The 18,312-nt window shown below is 38.5% G+C and overlaps 1 protein-coding gene across 6 annotated transcripts in view; it reads left to right on the forward strand.

Annotated features, from left to right (window-relative positions):
- The window catches only part of LINGO2 (leucine rich repeat and Ig domain containing 2), a 483,020-nt gene that overhangs the window by 80,687 nt on the left and 384,021 nt on the right, over nucleotides 1–18,312 (forward strand). The window lies entirely within an intron of this gene.

Raw genomic sequence — 18,312 nt, forward strand, 5'->3', positions numbered from 1 at the left:
TGATTGTTTGCTTGTTTGATTGCTTCTCATTTGGTTTCCATTTTAACCAATCATGCTAAGTCTATGCATAAATAATATTCCATATTCATTTTAGATTAAAAAATACATAGAAATGACTGCATAAGAAACAGCACAGTAATGCTTACAGCAGCATGATGAAGATTAGGAAACAAGAAACTTTTCCTTATGTCTGAATTAAGAAGTATCTAGGATAATCAGCAATTTCAGGTGTTATTTACAGTCAGTAGGGATTTTGTGGGAGGAGACAAAGGAATAGATTGAAATAGGGAAGTAGAAAGCAAATCAAAATCTGTACAATGTGTAAATTATCTAGCATTTGCATTGAAGTTTATGTCTTTCATGCCATTGATTCCTGGGTCTCTTTTAATTGCTATGATTTTGTGGTTTGAGTTCTCTAAAAGTTTAGTACTTTTCTTCATCTCAAAGAGTTTCTGATATAAAGTAAGTCCTGTTTATCTCATCTCATGACATACTACTTCACGTTCATCTAATAAGGAATTATTAGATGCTTGTTTTGGTAGTGATCTCATCATAGGATTGGGACACATACAAGCATCTTTCGAACAAAGAAAGCCACAAGGAGACATATCTAGTAACTTTTCAGATATAAGGAGTCTCCTAGAAACATTATTCCTTTCTGTCATGAAAAGGGCAGTACAAGCTGATGTGAGTTGTGGAACTTACATCAAGACCACGGTCATGTGTTAATTGCTTCTCTTAGATGCAAAATCTCAAGGCACTGTAGATTAAGCAGGTTTTTAAATCCAATCTTCTCTTTTTTCAAAATTGTTACACTTTTACCCTAGGTTTCTTTTAGTTAGCTGAGTTGCTATCCTTGATTCTATTTTCTATTCTATTCTAGTTTATCCCATAGAAATTTCACATAGTGGGATTTGCAATTACTTGTGGTATTTTCCAGCTGTGTATCTCCTCCCAGCCTATCCTTTGAAATTCTCCCCACTGAATACTTTTACCAGTTTCTGTGCATAAATCTGCTTTTACCTAACCAGAATTAGTTCAGCATCTGATTATTTTTCTTTTGAAATAGGAAAAGCTTTGCCAAGTAGCCTTTCTATTAAGCAGAGGATGTGACAGTGGTAGTGCACAAGGCTTCAAAATTGAATATGCAGTGTCACACAACTTTTGATCGCTTTTCAAGCACAGCATAGGAAAAAGTTAGTGATTGGTCCTTGATTTCTTATTTTTCTGTCTCTTGGTTGACTCAAACCGCTTCAGGCTTACTGAGATGTTAACAGATGGCAAAAGACTGTACCGCAAGCGTGCGAAGAGGGGGCAAACAGAGGCAGCCATGTGGCAGGGTTTAAGTACAAATATATCAGGTAAGCAGCAGCAATAGAAATGCACCCTTGAGTTGCAGGACCAGCACAAAGTAACACATTTGTTCTGATGTCCGTGAAAGATATTCACAGGGACTTCAGAGTCTTAAGCTTTGAGTTTCATGGCTCTGTCATGTTGCATGTGGCAACCGGACTTGGCAGCTCTGTCCCCATGACTCTAATAGGCCATCCATTTGGATAATGCAGACAAAAAATCCTGACTACCTTTAAGGAGAAACTTGATCCTCATGAAAAGAGGTATATTAGAGGTAAGTGTGCCTCAGCAAAGGACAGACTCTGGGTCAGAAGACCCCATAGAATCCAGCTTCTTAATATAAAGGGAAGATGGAATTCACCTGCCTTTTTTGCTGCAGTTGTATTTGGTACATGGTATTCTTTGAGCAGACTTTGCCAGTGGTATTGCCTTAGCTGAACTTTACTGGTTGTAAAGGACTTTCTTTAATATGCTTTTGTCTGTGCAATTTAACTTTTTATAACATTTCTAATGAAATTTTTTTTTTGCCCTTAGGTTTATGGAGTCTCTGAAATGCCAGAGGAAAAAAGTAATTAAGTAGAGAGTAATGGTCTTGAATACAGTTCATAGTTCTTTGTCGATACATTTTAAAGTATGCCTTCTGCAGAGCAAAATCCCACAGGACAATTAATGTGTTCCAAAGGATAATACCTATGCTATTTTATTACTTTGGAAGAAAACAAAAAAGAGGAAAAACTGGGGGTTTTGGTCATACAACAAGGATGAAGGAAGTATTGTCTTTGCAATCTTTTCACTGTCTCTTTCACAGTGATATTTTCTTAAAAGCCAAAACCTTTGTCTTGAGTCTCATGTGTGAAAGGAAAACCTAGGTGCATTTCAGTCACCTCAGTCTCAAACTGTAATCCCCAAATCTCATGTCCAATGGGCACCTAATCGTGGGCATGTCTTAACTTTTTGGTCACCTCCGTTTCTCAGGGTGAAGTTTCCTTATGACCTCAGATTTTGTGGGCGTCCACAGGTGCTTCAGGTTCTGATTTCACCATGGAGTCTACAAAAAATATAAAGCAACACATAACCAGTGTTCTGAGGTCAATGCAGCTAAAGCCATCCACATAATTTTCTCTTACTCAGAACTAGAATATGCACTAGGATATGTATTCTAGTTCTCCATGTTTCTGTTTCCTAGTCTGGTTCTTCAGCCATCCTTCTTTCTGGGTGCAAAAGTGAGAGGCTAAAAACTTTCAGAAATGTCCAAAATTGTCACAGCCTTGAAGATTACTGTACATGTTACAGAGAGGACTCACACAATTGCTGGAGCACAAACAGGAAATCATCCTTCTTTCTTCATTACTAGTTTTGGATGGTATGGTTTCGTTTCCTTTGACTGACTGCAGTGCATTCAGTTTCCTTTTTTTGGAGAATGAAGCAGCTTCAGCAGGAAATGACACCGATTCTCCTGCTAAGAGGCAGAGATCAGAAATGGACTCCCATGAGGCTTCTGAACTAGGATATCTGCTTCTTGTTAATGCACATAAGAGCAAGGAAGGTGGCAATGAAGGTCCATGAAAATACAGGTAGAAGGATATTTTGTAATTTTACAGGTAAAAGGATATTTGCATCTAAACATAGATTGTCCCACCTTTTTTTGTAATATTTAGACTCCCAAATGCAAATGAATTTTAAACACTTTAAAACTGCACTTTATGCAAGAAGGGATACATACATAGACTTCTTCCATGGAAACACATGTAAAATATGTGGGGTTTTGTCCTTTTAGACATTTAGAAAATATGAAGAGGTTCAAAGTCTTCATATTTTTCATCTCATTATTAGAATTTTTGAAAAAAAGACTGTGCCTTCTCTGCATGAAGACACATAATTTTGTAGAATATAAGCAAACATAAGGAGTTGTTTTCTTCTGGTGGCACCTTTTACGGTTCTGTTTCTAGTATACAGAAGATAGCCCTGCAACTCTGCTTTCTAACTTAAGGACTAACCATTATCTAACTAGCTGTAGAGATAGTTGGTTGTAATCAAGACAAAGAACAGTATACCTATAATGAGTCCTTCAGAAATCCCTGTCAGTTTCCAATGGCATTAAAATCCTGATTTACACAATTAGACCATAATTTTTCTAAGTCTGTTCAGGTACGGCTGATTTTCAAAGGAAAAAAAAGCTAAAAAAAGTTAAAGAAATATGAGAAGTAGCAAGTGTTGGGGGAAATGCCCAGTTATGTCTTAAGAAATATATCATATAAGACATTTATACAAGAAAGTAGGGGTTATCAAATCAAAAAGAAGTCAAGCACTTTTTTTTTTCAAGTACACTGAAAAGGTTTTGGGTAGCCTACTTACTCTTAATAACATTTTGATTATTAATTATTTTACTTCTTTACAGAAATTAAACAAAAATTGATTCCTTACTGTCTCATCTTAGTCAGTGGTATTTACTGCTATATCCATTGATTCCATGTGATGTAAAAAACATAATGACTTAGTTGCTTGCCAAATATCTGTTACTGTAATGGGAAAACCTATGGTACTACAGGTCACTACAAATTAGAGACAAATTTTTTTCAGATAATCTATACTTAAAGTCTGTCTCCATGTTAGGTTGGGCCAGACTCTTCTGTGTTCAAGAGTTGTGTTTGTGAGTTTTCCTCATTCCCAAGTCCTTTTATTATAAAAAGCACAAAATAGAATTTTGCTAGAGAGAAAGTATCTATATTGATAGATTGAGTAATTAGCAGATGTTCTGGGTTAGAATATAATGTCTCTTTATACACCATCCACAAAAATATTGTCTGATCTATCATACAATTGCTTATGAAGCAATCGTATGACAGATTAGATAATATTTCAGAATGAGGATTTTTATCCACAATATTTCAAAATGAGGATTTTCACCCACAAATTAACTCATGTATTTGCCAGTTAACAAACTTGTCTCCATTATGGCCATCAGGTTGCAAGTTCATTTCATAAGGGAATGTAGTAATGCCTTTTTTTCTTATCTAGTCAAAATTTTTAATAGGTGATATGTTCAGCTACAGACTCTCTGCTGAATTTTTTGAAATGGCTAATTTAACTGGGAGCTGTTGAGCCCAAAATCACAAGTCTTATGTTGTGTGTAGTTTACAGGGAGTTCTGGATCTTGCCTCATTAGGAGATGGGAGCCCAATCCTATCTCCAACAGAGGCGAGATTTATTTCCAGCCAGACTGGATATTTCTGATATCCAGCTCCCACTGAGCTGGGAAGGTAGAGGAAACACCTGTTCTACACAGCCCAGGTCAGCTTTTGAAAATCTTACTCCTGCTGCATGTTAAAGTAGAGTTTAACTCTTGAGTTTGATTGTACCTTTTTGGTGGATGGCAGCAATCAATGTTTTTTCTCAGAAATCTTCTTTATAATTAAATTGTTTTTCTTTTTTTTTTAATTATTTTTTCGTAAAAACTTCAATTCTTGGCAAACCCATGCATTTTCTATTCTATTTGCTCTGTTTTCTCAGTCATGACACATGAAAAATTACCAAGAAGCTTAGACAAATATATTGTAAGAGAATTACACATTTTACTTTTTTGAAATGTAACTATAAGCAATATTTTCACAGATAAAACTTTTGAACTAGTATGGTTGCTTTGGTATTCAGGTATTTCCTTTGGCATAGGAAAATTCCAGAAATTTCCTCCATAAACCCATTAGAATATTTACCAATAAAAACACAACTTTAGGCTTATTCTTTGATTTGAAACAAACTTTGGAGTGATTGTCAAGGCTTGAGTGAAGATCGGTAGAAGGGAGATGACAAAGAGCAGCAGGTTCTGATCTGTACAGCGAGGCTGACTGCAAGCCATACCAAGTTTGGCAAGGGAGAGGCAGCCTTGGTACCTTTGGTTTAACCAGGAAAAATGTTGATTTAGAAATCATTCCTTATATAGTGAGGGGTACAAAAGTAATTTAACAACACCATGCTCAAAATCCCGGTGGGGTCAGGGCTTGCATGGTGTTTCAATGAGTTAGGACGGGTGTCAGAATCTTCCTTAACTGAACAGCACGGCCCCCTGGCTTCAGATGTAATCATGAGCAAAGAGGGGGAAATGTAGTTTTTTGTCTTGTGGAATCACCCATTGACATTTGGTGACAATTTGGATTTTAGTGAAACATGTTGAATGCTAAGAATACACTTATTTATAGGAACAGTTTTATACATTGTTTCTCTAAAGAAATGCTGAAGAAAATGCATTCAACAGCAATTAGAGAAGTTTCTCCTGGGAAGTTATATGGGTAAAGAAAAAAATGAAATTATTTCATAATTCCATTATGAAATGGAAGTACCTTAAAATCACCTTTGTAATAAGTGGTTGTGCCAGGAATCACAGTGAGCATTTACTTTGCATTATTTTTCATTTCTACAGCCTAGTATCTACATTATTGGTTTATTGTTAGTTAGCAATGAAAAATTTGTTCCATACTATATGTTATAAGGAAATTTCTGGTATCATTCCTTTGTTCTTTTTTTAAGTGCAGTATGTTTCTTATAACAAGACACTGAGTTCCAGTAATAGTAAGATATCATAAAAATTGGAAAAAAAAAGGAAAAAGTATGCATATTTTGGGCCTTTTTTTTTTTTTTTTTTGCTTTTGCATACAAAAAGTTCAACAAAAGAGTGCTATAATTTGCAGTAAATTGCATAAAATTGACTTGTTAACTATCAGCATGTTTATTTACTTAGGTTGCATAGAAACATATTATGGAAAAGTGGAAATAAAGTTGCTCCATTTGAAATAGACTCAGCATGCAAGCAGAAATTCTCATTGAAATCATTTTATGGCATGTTAGTTCTCTTCATTTAAGAAATACTTAGCATATAGGCAATTACTCTTTTGTAACCTCAAACAAAAATATTTTATGGTTGTAGGAAGGGTATTTAGAAAGCTATGTGAAATTTCAAAGGGAATACTTTGTCATATAATTTTGAACAAATGTTTTTTTAATATTAATTCCTTTCCTCTGTTTTAAAATAAGAATGTTCCATTTGACTTTCTTTTCTACAAGTATTTAGCCTTGCAATTAAAACAAACAATCTTCTGTATAAATCTACTGCAATATTTTTGCACATATGCTTTGATTGCATTGCAATGTTTGCACTGGTATTATCTAATTTTAAAGACGAAAAGCATAAGCATGGCTTCCAAGTTGCTACTCCCAAAATCCGTCTCTCATCATGTGATTCAAACCATCTCCACAGTTTTCTGAGCTGCATATCAAAGCCCTAGACTTCTTTGTTCAATTAGAATTGTCAATCTATCTCCTTAGCCTAAAGAAATAATGGATTTTTTTCAGGGTTAATAAGTAATTATGCCATGATTTCAGTGAGCATTATATGATACCAGAAACCTTCCTGAAAATAATTTCTTTTGAGATATAGTTGATCTGTCCAAAACTCTAATTAAAGTTACAATATTTTTTCATCTCTCTATATATTACACAGTGTACATCTCTTTATATATTTTACAGTGAAAAACTAGGCCCAGTTTCAGCAAACCATGTCAGAATAAGTTTTTAAGCAGGTGGGTGTTTGATTTACATTCTTTCACTTGGCTCTTGACATATTTCTCCTTCTCAGCTCTCGAGTTATTTTTCGCTTTTGTAAATTTGGTGAATGTTTTTGTTACCAGGTTGGTGTGCCTGTTCTCAGTCACCAGTGCTTCAGCAATGTATAGCTTTAAAGTGAAAGAACTGAATTGTCTAAGAAAATTTCATGGGCAAGAAAGTCATCTTATTGGAGACAGAGTATAAGTAACACTCACAGTACTTTCCATTCAACATTTACTTAAATGGGTCTGCATAGGGTTCTTACTGTATAATCATAGAATATATTGAGTTAAAAGAACCTTCAAAGTCCAATTCTGGGAGCTGATGGTGATTAATAAAATTCTATCCAACTAAATTTGGAGCTGGTGTATCACTTTCAGTCCTCCAGTATTTTTGTAATGAGGAATAGTTTTCTACATTTTTCTATCTTTCTCTAGATTTTCTCAGTTATTTGTAAAAAATTATCTTTAAGGATGCCCTCCTCCTAGCTATCTGTGACTGAATTCCCAAGTAGTCCCTGTTCTGTCCATTAAATGACACAAAGGGGAAGTCCCATTAACATTAAGGACACTGTAATGATTTACAGCCACTCAAGTTGTCCGATTGTCTGCAAATAGACTGGACAGAAGATTTCTCTGTTGATTTCTCCACCATTGTTCATTTCCTGTTTCCTTTTTTGTACATTGTACAGTACTGAAAACTGTCTTCTTCATGTCAAACCTAGAAGAGGCTGTAAGACAGCTTTGCTGGTTTACATATTTTAGGGAAGTCCCACTTTCACTGTTTTTATATGCACTCTTAAGGAAATCCATTTTGTTTGTGTTCTACCTTGACTTGTTTTTTTCCTCACAATTTTAATTTTTTTTTCCTGTTTTCTTAGAAGTCATGCCTGTGACATACCAATCCCAACATTTCTAGTGCTTTCTTTCTTTTGTCCAATTTGGTCATTAATACTTTGCATGGTTATTGGTGCTTGCCTTCATTTCCATGTTTACCACTCTCACCTGTTTTAGTGTTGTGCTTACATCTTTTTGAGTAGCCTTCAAGAGGGTCATTGTTGTCAGGCAGGTATTCTTCATTCATGCTCTCTCTTCTGTTGTCCTGTCACTTATAGAAATTTAGGCCAGCAACTCCTGCCTAGTATTTCTCAGAGCTATTTTAACCAAGCTGTCTCAGCCACATACGTTTGCAATGCTGTGTCTCACACAAGAAAGGAGAACTGAATGACTTCCAGGTCAGAATGATGTGTCAACAGTCCTTACCTGCATAGCAAGCATAGAGCCTTCATGGCCTTTCTGGTTTGGCCGTGTTACCTGCTCTGTCCCCAAGGCTTGTCTTTACTCCTCCTAGATCTTTAATTCCATGGCTTTTCCAACATTTTATCTGGTCTGTATTTGTTCTTCTGCATTTCTTGTATGTAGATGCTGTCTCTTTCTCCAGTCATTGTCTCTGGTAGAAATTTTGTTCAAGCTTCTTTCAATTTCTCTATCCTCCTGCCCTCTAATGCAGATTTTACCCTATCCCATCACTGGAAATCTTTTGCTGTCTTATTAAGTAACCTCTTTGCAGATAGTTTGCAGGAAATCTGCAACTCCTTCACTGCTTTCTCCCATCTCAAAATCTTGTTTCCAGAATGCTTTCTCTCAATAGTTACTGCTATGGCCTGTGAAGGTTCAGTTTTGGAGTTTATTTTCCGTTTCTCGCTGTGTGGTACGTTATTACCAGATCCATTTGTGGAGCTCTAAACTTGATTCAGGCAAATGCTGTAGAATGGTATAATTTCTCCCCATTATGACTTCTTGCAGATAATTGAATTTTTTGCTTATGGGAAGCAAGAATTAAATTATTCTTACAGCCCACAAAGGAGGAAAAGATGCCTTCACTGTTGGGCAGTAGCATAGAATGTGATTCTGAAGTATTTTTTTTCTCAATGGATATGCTGTTGAACAGGTCTTCTAAAAGGAGGAGCATTTTCTTGTTGTCTTGTACCATATATTTTACCAAATCAGTAGAAGAAAACTGAAAGTGAGTCTTGTTACCTAATGTGAGGAAAAATAGCTTACTCAATGAAAAGTGTGCACTTCACATACCTGCTGTCTTACATACTTCATAGTTTACAGAAGCTTTGTAGTCTGGCAAAATAATTTAATGAAGCCTGAGGCTCCAGAAATGAAAATGGTTAGTTTAGGTGCCATGTCACAGGTAATTATTTGGGATAGGAACTGGAACAAAGGTGTAGGCATGCAGTGGCAAATGGTATCTCAGAAGCTGAAATTCTGTTTCTCAGTGTGCTCATTCATCAGTGACATTGCAGTTTAGTGGATTGTCTAATTAGGTGCAATCAGCAGCCAGCTGATGAGCACAGCACTCAGCTCAGATTTATTGGAGCATTAATGAAAGATCCCTCTCATGCTTACACTGACCATAAGATCATAGTAATTATATGTTATTTCGCATGTAGCCTTTATTATGATCATAAGGCTCCTGCCTGAGATTTTAGATACATTAGCCTGAAATGCCTACCTTGGGCTGCCGTTGAAGTACAGCAGATGTGCTATACTCAATGCTAGCACAAAAACTGAGCACAAAAATGTCAAGTGAAGCTAATTATTTTTTCTTAAAATTCAGAAAGAATCTGAAAAAAGTCAACTATCCTGAATTCAGGGTTTCTGAAAAAAAATTAACTGCCACTTGAGAGGGTTCATTCTTACATTTCTAACTCTCTGGTGCAATGATTTAGTTGCAATTCTGCCATTTCTTTATAGCTGGCTCCCTAAAAATGGAGAACAGAAAGTGGAAGGACATGTGTTCTTTTACATAAGCATTTTTATGTTGCCAGATTACATGTTGGCATTCTAAGGGAAAGTGATAATATAAATTTCTTGTAGCACAGCTATACTATCTGCAGTGAAGAGGGCAAAGCATCAAAGGTAAACAGGGTGGAAGTGGGGAAGGTTGTTACAGAAAGTAGTGAGTGACTGTCAGGGTGTGACACATACTGTCTTTGGCCTGTGGGTTTTAGTTGTGGTTGGCAATACTCTGTGGTATTGTTGGCATCAGTTAGCACCATTTATCTCAGTGGGAGATGCTTTTGAGGTAAGCCAAAGCTGCAATGCAGTTACTGTGTCAGGACTAGCAGCTGTGTCCTGAGATCATCTCTGCAGCTCAGCTGTTCAGAGAAATATTTTAATATCCCTGAAGGTTCAAATCTTCCTGTTTGTTACCAGGTAAAAATATTTTCTTGTGAGTGAGTGAGGCAAGAACACAGGGCTTCATTTGGGATGGTATTGTTTTCTGAACAGATTGCATTGACTTTTTTTTTTTAACTTGGACAACAGTCTAAATCATCATCAGAACCCTGATGGTTTTCTATAAAGGGTTTATAAGCACATCATTTTAGAAGAGCAGTGAGTGTCTTTGAGATTTGTATGTGGCATCTTTCCAATTGTCATACATCTCTGTGGTGCCATGCATTTGGCAGCTCTGTTCCCACAGGCCATTTTTAGACAATGGCAGTTACACCATATTGCATAACTGCATCCCAAGATGCACCCAAGCTTTCCCTTTGATGAAGGAGAATGATGAAGGAAAGAAATAAGTAGTTTCCCAAGGTTGGGAATATCAGGAAATATAGCATATTTGGAAAAAGAGTTACTGGCTTAATAGTCTGAATAACATTCTGGCATCTTCAGTGTGTCTAGGGAAGGAATGATTCTAGTACTTTCTGAAAAATCACCACAGATCATCTTTGCAAACATATTTCTGTAAGTCCTTATGAAGAAAGTGGATTTGGATATAGAGGAGGATGTTAAAAATTGCAGCCCAGATCACAGCTGCTACTGTGACTTAGAAGAACTTCAGAGCCTTCCCTGAACTTCTTTAGGGCTCCGTTCCTTTCTGGAATGGTTTAGAATAGGCTGACACACAAGGACTTTATCTTTGGCCTACTTTTGTGGGAATTTGGTATTGCATATTGAGACTAAACTGCACAGAAACTCATACTGTCTTTCATATGCTACAGACCCATGTTCCCTGAACCTCATATGCTTCCAGAAGGAGACTCAAAATTCATGGTTGGACTTTCCTCTGTTACCTGCTGTCATTCCAGATACCACCAAAGGAAAAAAAAGGAAATGTGATGCTTAGCATTTTTCAGCTGTCGCAAATATTTGTCTAACCACTAGCAATGTAGCTTAATGATGGAAGATAACTTCCTTATTCCATTGTTATATCATCTTTTAGAGCTTTTGTTCCTAAAAATCTCAGAATCTCAGGTCTCGTCCTCCTCGTCTTTACTTCCAAACTTAATTTGTTAACAGAATAAAAAAAGGAAGAGATAAAATTATCTAGGGGAAGAAGAGCGAGGCAGTTGACTGCTTTAAAACAGTTTAAAATGAAAGTTTAAAATGAAGGTTTAAAAAAATATTGTAGATACTATTCTTCATTATTATTTCCCAAAACAAGCTTTTTAAAAAGTCACATGCTTTTCTTGAAAGCAGATTATCATGGCCTCCCCTGTTTTTGTTTAAAAAGATCAGTTTTCCTCTTGCCCTCTCTGTTTTTTACTGTCACAACCTGATACAAGGATTAATCCCTATAACAGTACAAGAAAATAGAAATTGATTTTCATCACAGCAGTCAACAGTATTTTTAGTAGGTTGGGTTTGCAAGATGACTTCCAAAAAATTGTAGATGAACAGCATAAACCTCATGGAGCATATACTTCAACTCTTTAAATTCTTAATTATGGGGGTTCCATCTTATTTAATAGCAGTAAAACTTAATAATTTTGCAGCAATGCAAAAGCAGAACTGCTGGGTTTTATGTGTGCATTGAGCAGTTATAGTTTCCTAGCTGTGTGTTACCATTCTGAAGTCTTGCCAGAAATATTCTGTGTATTTTCTTAGGAAAAATCAGCAGGATGATAAGTTAGTTTGCATATTAAAGAGTAAATTGGGAAGCACTATTTCTAGAGATTATTAAACATTAATAATCCCTTTGAGAAATTATCATTTGGAGATGCATATTGTGGAGCAAAATTCAGCTTTGGCATTTGATTTCAAGCTTCACATACTTTATTGGACTGAGGGTATAAACTATTTCCAGCCTTGCCAATTACTTTGGCTTCTTTGGAAAGTGAAGTATATTGTGATTATAATAAATAAATGTTAAACATAATTTGATTTCTTTTCAATTAATGTCATGGTACCTTACCTCTAATTACATTACCAGGTAATTAGGGGAATAGAAAATGAAATTATGGAAGCCGGCATGAGACATTCTTATCATCAGTATTTTAATATGGATTACATTATAACATGTTTGATAACTGTTTGTTCAAACAGCATTTGTAGATAGAAATATTTTAAAGGTCTCCTGTCTTGAAAAACATTTTGCACACACTGTTCTGAGAGTTTTCTTAAGAGATAAGAGAAAAAATACATTTTGGCTTTATGCTTTATACTGTGTTGTGGCATCCAGTGTTAGCAAACTGGTAACAACAAATGAGAAGGCTGAGGCACTCAATAACTTTTATGCTTCTGTCTTCTGTGGCAGCCTTGCTTCCCACATCTCTTGAGTGGATGGATAGCAGGATAGGGAAGGGAAGCAAAGTCCTTCCCACTGTATGGAAATATGAGGTTCATGACCTGAGGAAACTGAATGTACATTAGTTACTCCAGGGCACGTGATGAGATGAATCCCAGAGTCCTGAGGGACCTGGCTGGTGTTGTTGCCAAAGCACTCTCCATGATGTTTGAAAAGTTATGGCAGTCAAGTAAAATCCCTTGTGACTGGGACAGGAATAACATTGTACCTATCTTTACAAAGGGTGGAAAAGTTAATTCTGGGAACAACTGACCTGTGTCACCTCTGTGCCTGGGAAGATCATGGAACAGATCCCACTGGAAGCTGTGCTAAGGCACATGGAGGACAGGGAGGTGATTTGGGACCAAGGACAAGTCCTCTCTGACCAGCCTAGTGTCAGACAGGAACACTAGTAACTTTCTGTGTTGTAGTGACTACATCAATGGGCATGAGAAGGTTTACAGATGTCACTTATATGGACTGTTAGATGGATAAGAAAGTGACTGGATGCTCACATCTGCAGGGTATTGGCCAACGGTCCTGATGGGCATCAGTGACGAGAGGTGACCCTCAGCGGTCTGTGATGGAACCAGTGTTATTTAATATCTTCATTAAGGAGGTCCACAAAGCCAGATTCAAGGTGTTGTACCTGTGATGGGGCAATCTCTGGAATCAGCACAGGCTGGGAGATGAGCAAATCAAGAGCAGCCTTGGTTCAGTGCTGACTGACAAGAAGCTGGACATGACCCAGCCATGGGCACTCACAGCCCAGAAATTCAGACATGCCCTGGGCTGCATCCAGAGCAGCGTGGGCAGCAGGGGAGGGAGGGGATTCTGCCCCTCTGCTCTGCTCTGGGGAGAGCCCACCTGGTGTCCGGTTTTCGGCTGTTTGAATGGCCTGGAAAGGCCCGGGGTGACCTTGGGGCAGCCTGCGTTTCAAAGGACGAGAAGAGGCTTCAGTTCTTTTCTCGGTCTGGGTGTTTATTAATTGTTTATCTAAAAGATTTTCTCTCGGCCCGACAGAGGTCTGCTCAGCAGCCAGCCATGAGCACACTCCCTTGCCCTTTGGAGCTGTCACCTATCTTTATACCCAAAGTTACGTGTACAATATTTATCATTTTTCCCCAATACCTTTCACCCTTATTGCCCAGTGCACTTTTAGTAATGACCAATCCCAAAGTGCCACCATCACCACAGAAGATGGAGGAGAAGAAGAAGAAGGACAGGACACGCCCCAATTCCTCCATCTTACTTCTCTAAACCCCCCTGTACAGAAATCCTAAACCCTGTGTTTCACTCTCTAATTAACTTATCCCTTCACCATTCACTCCGGTGAAATCCTCCTATCCTCATACAAGTGTCGTCTCCTGTGTAGGATCAAAGTCCAGCCACCAGACACTTCTGGCAACATTCCAGGACTCCCGAGCCCCCCAAGGGTGGTCTCGGTGGCTCGGCACCTCAGTCCTGAGGTGCTGAGATCCCACATCTCCCCCTTCTGTTTGCACCAAGAAAACCTCTTTTACAATCCAATTCATGGCGCGTTTTAAACATGCAAATATGCATGGGACGACAAGGTGAGGACTAGGAGAACTATTAAAACATAGAACCCTACCCTTAAAATTCCTCTCCAAATGGGAGAGATGTCAAAGAAATCTACCAGCTGATCGATCCATGATCCTGTGATTTCGCCAAGCTTATTTATGCTGTCTTTTATATTTTTAATACTTTCATGAATTGATTTTGAATGATCTGAGAGATTCATGCAGCACATCCCTTCAAACTCTTCACACCCATGTCCATGAGCGAGCAATAGATAATCGATTGCCGCTCTGTTTTGAAGAGTCGCCTGTCTTACACCACTAACGTCTTTTAACATGTCATCCAATGCGACAGACACAGACCGTGCATGTTTGCTCAACCAGCAACCCATGCGGTCGATCTGAGTCAAAGCCACCCCTGATGCTGTTTGAGGTGAGAAAATTGCTGTAGCAATACTCGTTTTCTTATCCCAAGAAAATACTTCGTCATTGCAATCTGCCGCATATTGTTCTATTGATCTTTTTTCTCTGTGCCTTTTCTCTCTTAGCATGTTCAAATCAGGCGATAGCATTGAAATTTCCCCAATGCTGCATGGACCTCCCGTGGCATTAGCAGGAATGCCATGCCAAATTCTGTCCCCGCAAATTAAGAACAAACCCCGTGGCAATTGCACTGGGACTTGGATCGATCCTTTGGTAGTTTTCTCTGTAATAAGTAACCTGCATCCAGCTCTGGGGTCCTCAGTCCTCAACAAAGGGAGGACATGGACTGGTTAGAGTAAATCCAGAGGAGGCCACCAAGATAATTAAAGGGATAGAGCTCTTCTTCTATGAGGAAAGACTAAGACAACTGGGATTGTTCAGCCTGGAGAAGACAAGGCTTCCAGTTTACCTAATTTTGACCTTCAGTATTTGAAGGTGGCCACCAAGAAAGATGAAAAGCACCTTTTCACAGGAGCATGTAGTGATGGCACAAGGGGGAACAGATTCAAACTGAAAGAGGGCAGGTTTAGATTAGATATTAGGAAGAAATTCCTCAGTGTGGTGATGGTGAGGCACTAGAACAGCTTGACCAGAAAAGTTGAGGATGCCTCTTCCCTGAGAGTATTCAAGGCCAGACTTGCTGGGATTCTAAGCAAGTTTGTCTAAAGAGAGTTGTCCCTGGCCATGGCAAGAGGAATTGGAGCTGCATGGGCTTTCAGGATCCCTTCCAAACCAATTTTATGACTCTGTAATAGTCCTAGTCTACAAGGAGAGTCAAAAATGGAAGTTTATGAGTGGCAATGTATATTTGGTCTGGCTGAGATGCAGTTCAATGCCCCATAGCAGCAGTGCATACCAATGCAGTGCTGTGCTCTATATTGGTAGCTGGAAAGGTGTTGATAACACACCGATATTTTGGGTAATTCTGGTGCAATGTCAGCACTGCAGCAGGACTTCTATCACCCTGCATCACATCAGTAGGCCGGGAGCAGGCAAGATCATGGGAGCTGACAAAACCAGGTCAGCTGACCGCATTTAACTAAGGGCATGTTCCATATCATATGACATCGGCTCAGACACAGAAACTAAGAAAAAGAGGAGAAAGGAAGGAAATTATTATTTATAGTATTTGCCTTCCAGAGTAAACACTATGTGGCCAGAGGTTCCTTCCTGATGGGAAGTATAGAAGAAAATATTTTTTTTTTCTTTGTGCAGGCACAACTTACAGCTTTTGCTTTAGTAAACTGTCTCATTTCAACTTAGCTGGAAACAAGTTGTTTTCCATCAAATTTTCTGTTCTGTGTCCAGCTCTGGAGGAGTGATAGAGGGGCTTGGTAGATACCTCTCATCCAGGTAAGGTCAACTTACCACACAATGTTGTGTTATGCTACATGCTATGCTGTGGTTACACCATGTTATTTTTACCAACATTTTTATCCAGACACTTATCATTTACATATGGATGAGCCATATTTAACCTTAGCCAGTAGATAAGCACCCCACAGCCACTCACTTAAACTACTCTGTTGGGTAATTCAGAATAGTAAAAGTGAGAAAACACATAGGTTGAGATAAAGGCAGCTTAATAGATAAAGCAAAAGCTGCACAGACCAGAACAAGGAATTAATTTGCCACTTCTCAGCTACAGGTGGGTTTTGAGGTGCCTGGACTTTCCAGGAAAGCGGGACTGCCCCATGCACAACTGTTACTTGGGAAGACAAACATCATCACTTTGAATGTCCCCTCCTTCCTTCTCCTTCTCAGCTTTGTATGTGGAGAATAACACCATATGTTGTGGGATATCCCTTGGGTCAGCTGGGTCAGTTGTCCCAGCTGTGTCCCCTCCCAGGTCCTTGCACACCCCCAGCCTCCTCATTGGTGAGATGAGGGTGAAGAGCAGCAAAGGCTTTGGCTCTGTGTAAGCCCTTCTCAGCAATAACAAAAACAGCAGTGTGTAATCAAACCTGTTTCGAGCACAGATCCAACACAATAGAATTCCATACTAGAATGAAGAAAATTAACTCTATCCCAGGCAAAACCACCATGGACAACTGTTGACTTCTTGTCACAATGGAAATGGGACTGAACTATTGACATTCAGCTTGGCTTTCAATGTGGCTGGTGCATGACATGCAGACCCAGTGTGCCCAGTTAGTGGTTTCTTACAGTGCAGAAAACCCAGAGAAGGTGTTGTTCTTCTGTTATCTTCATAGTGCTTTATGCCCTCTGCTTCTAGCACAGCCCAGCCCAGGAGTCCCAAAAGCACTTTGTTGGATCAGACATTTACTTGAAACATTAAAATTTCCAGGCAGGTTTCTGTGTTGTATCTCACACACTAGATGTCAAAGATAGCTCTGGGTGCTTCCACATGCCCAGGAGGCATGGTTTCTGGCACACCAGGGGCTTTGCTCACTGACAGCAACTGGTTTTTTTTCGTTGCCTAACAAGAACATGATTAATTCAGGCAATGCAATTATTACTGGCAAGTTGAGGAGGAGTAAAATCCTGCTGTATTCATCAGCATATGTTTTGTTGGAAGTCTGAAAATGACTGCAAATAATTGGTAGTTACTAGAGATGGTGATGGTTATTATGTATTGCCCTGTCATAGAGGTGTCATTCCCTTGTCATGCTAGACTCAAACCAGTGAACTCTTTAGGAATCAGAATGTGAGGTTTCCCTGAATAATTTTTCAGTAATTGTTATATTTTTGGAGGAAAAAGAGAGAACAAGCATAGATGAAAATTTCAAATGAATACTTTGCCCTTCTTGTGAGGACCGCTAAAAGCAATGTGCCTGTTCTTGACTGGTACTGAAATTGCTGTCATCAGTCATCCTGCATTAGAACATCCCCATGTTGGACTTCTTGCTGCCTTGGTGGATGACAGCTGTTAGAATGAGCGGGTGGCCAGCAAAGTGTGCACTGAGTGCTGCTCAGCCTTTGCTCTAGTGACATCTTCCATCTCCCAGAGACTGAGAAGGCAGAGTGAAGCACAGGTAACCGGCTGTGGAGAACGTCAGCCCTCTGTAAACACAGCCAGTGAAACGTCAGCATGTACAGGCAGTATCAGCAAGGTCCATCTTGGATCCCTGGGAATGATCCAGTTTTGGTGATGTTTTCTATCGTTTTCCCCCTAAATAAACTGGTAACAGTTAGCTGGAAAGGACTATTTAACAAAGTTTTGTACCTTTCTATCATGTTTTCATTATATAGTGCACAGTCTGAAAGGAAAATGTCACATTCTGTAAGGGGAAGAAAATTTTTCTTGGTGCAAAAATTATACTACCCCATTAAATAGGGCAAGGTTAGTAGTGAGGTCAGTAGGAAGCACATATGCTATGAAGAGAAAATTGTCTTTCCTATGTGTCATATCTAGTGAGCCAGAAATTTGCAAAATATGTCTTACCTTATACCATCAGGGTACCAAAAACTGTTATGGCTTCCTCAAACTTTAAACATACTCTGAATTGCTGAAATACCAAAAAAGCCCAAAATGCGTAGGGTGAGTTCTTTACAACTTGATATTCAGGATAAAAACAGGAGATGAAAACCTCAATCAAAATATTTAGATTCAGTTTTGACCCTTAAAGAGATTTTAAACTGTTTAAAAATATTTAGTAAAATTAGCTACATAAGGAACACCTAGCATAAAACATAGGTTTTTTTCCTCTAGAAAGTAGCTGAACAACCTTCTTCCACTGAGAAAAGCATTTTTCTTTAGCTTCCCTAACCAAGTTACTAAAACAAAAAAACA

This window comes from Zonotrichia leucophrys, chromosome Z (assembly GCF_028769735.1).
Source record: "Zonotrichia leucophrys gambelii isolate GWCS_2022_RI chromosome Z, RI_Zleu_2.0, whole genome shotgun sequence".
NCBI lineage: Eukaryota > Metazoa > Chordata > Aves > Passeriformes > Passerellidae > Zonotrichia > Zonotrichia leucophrys.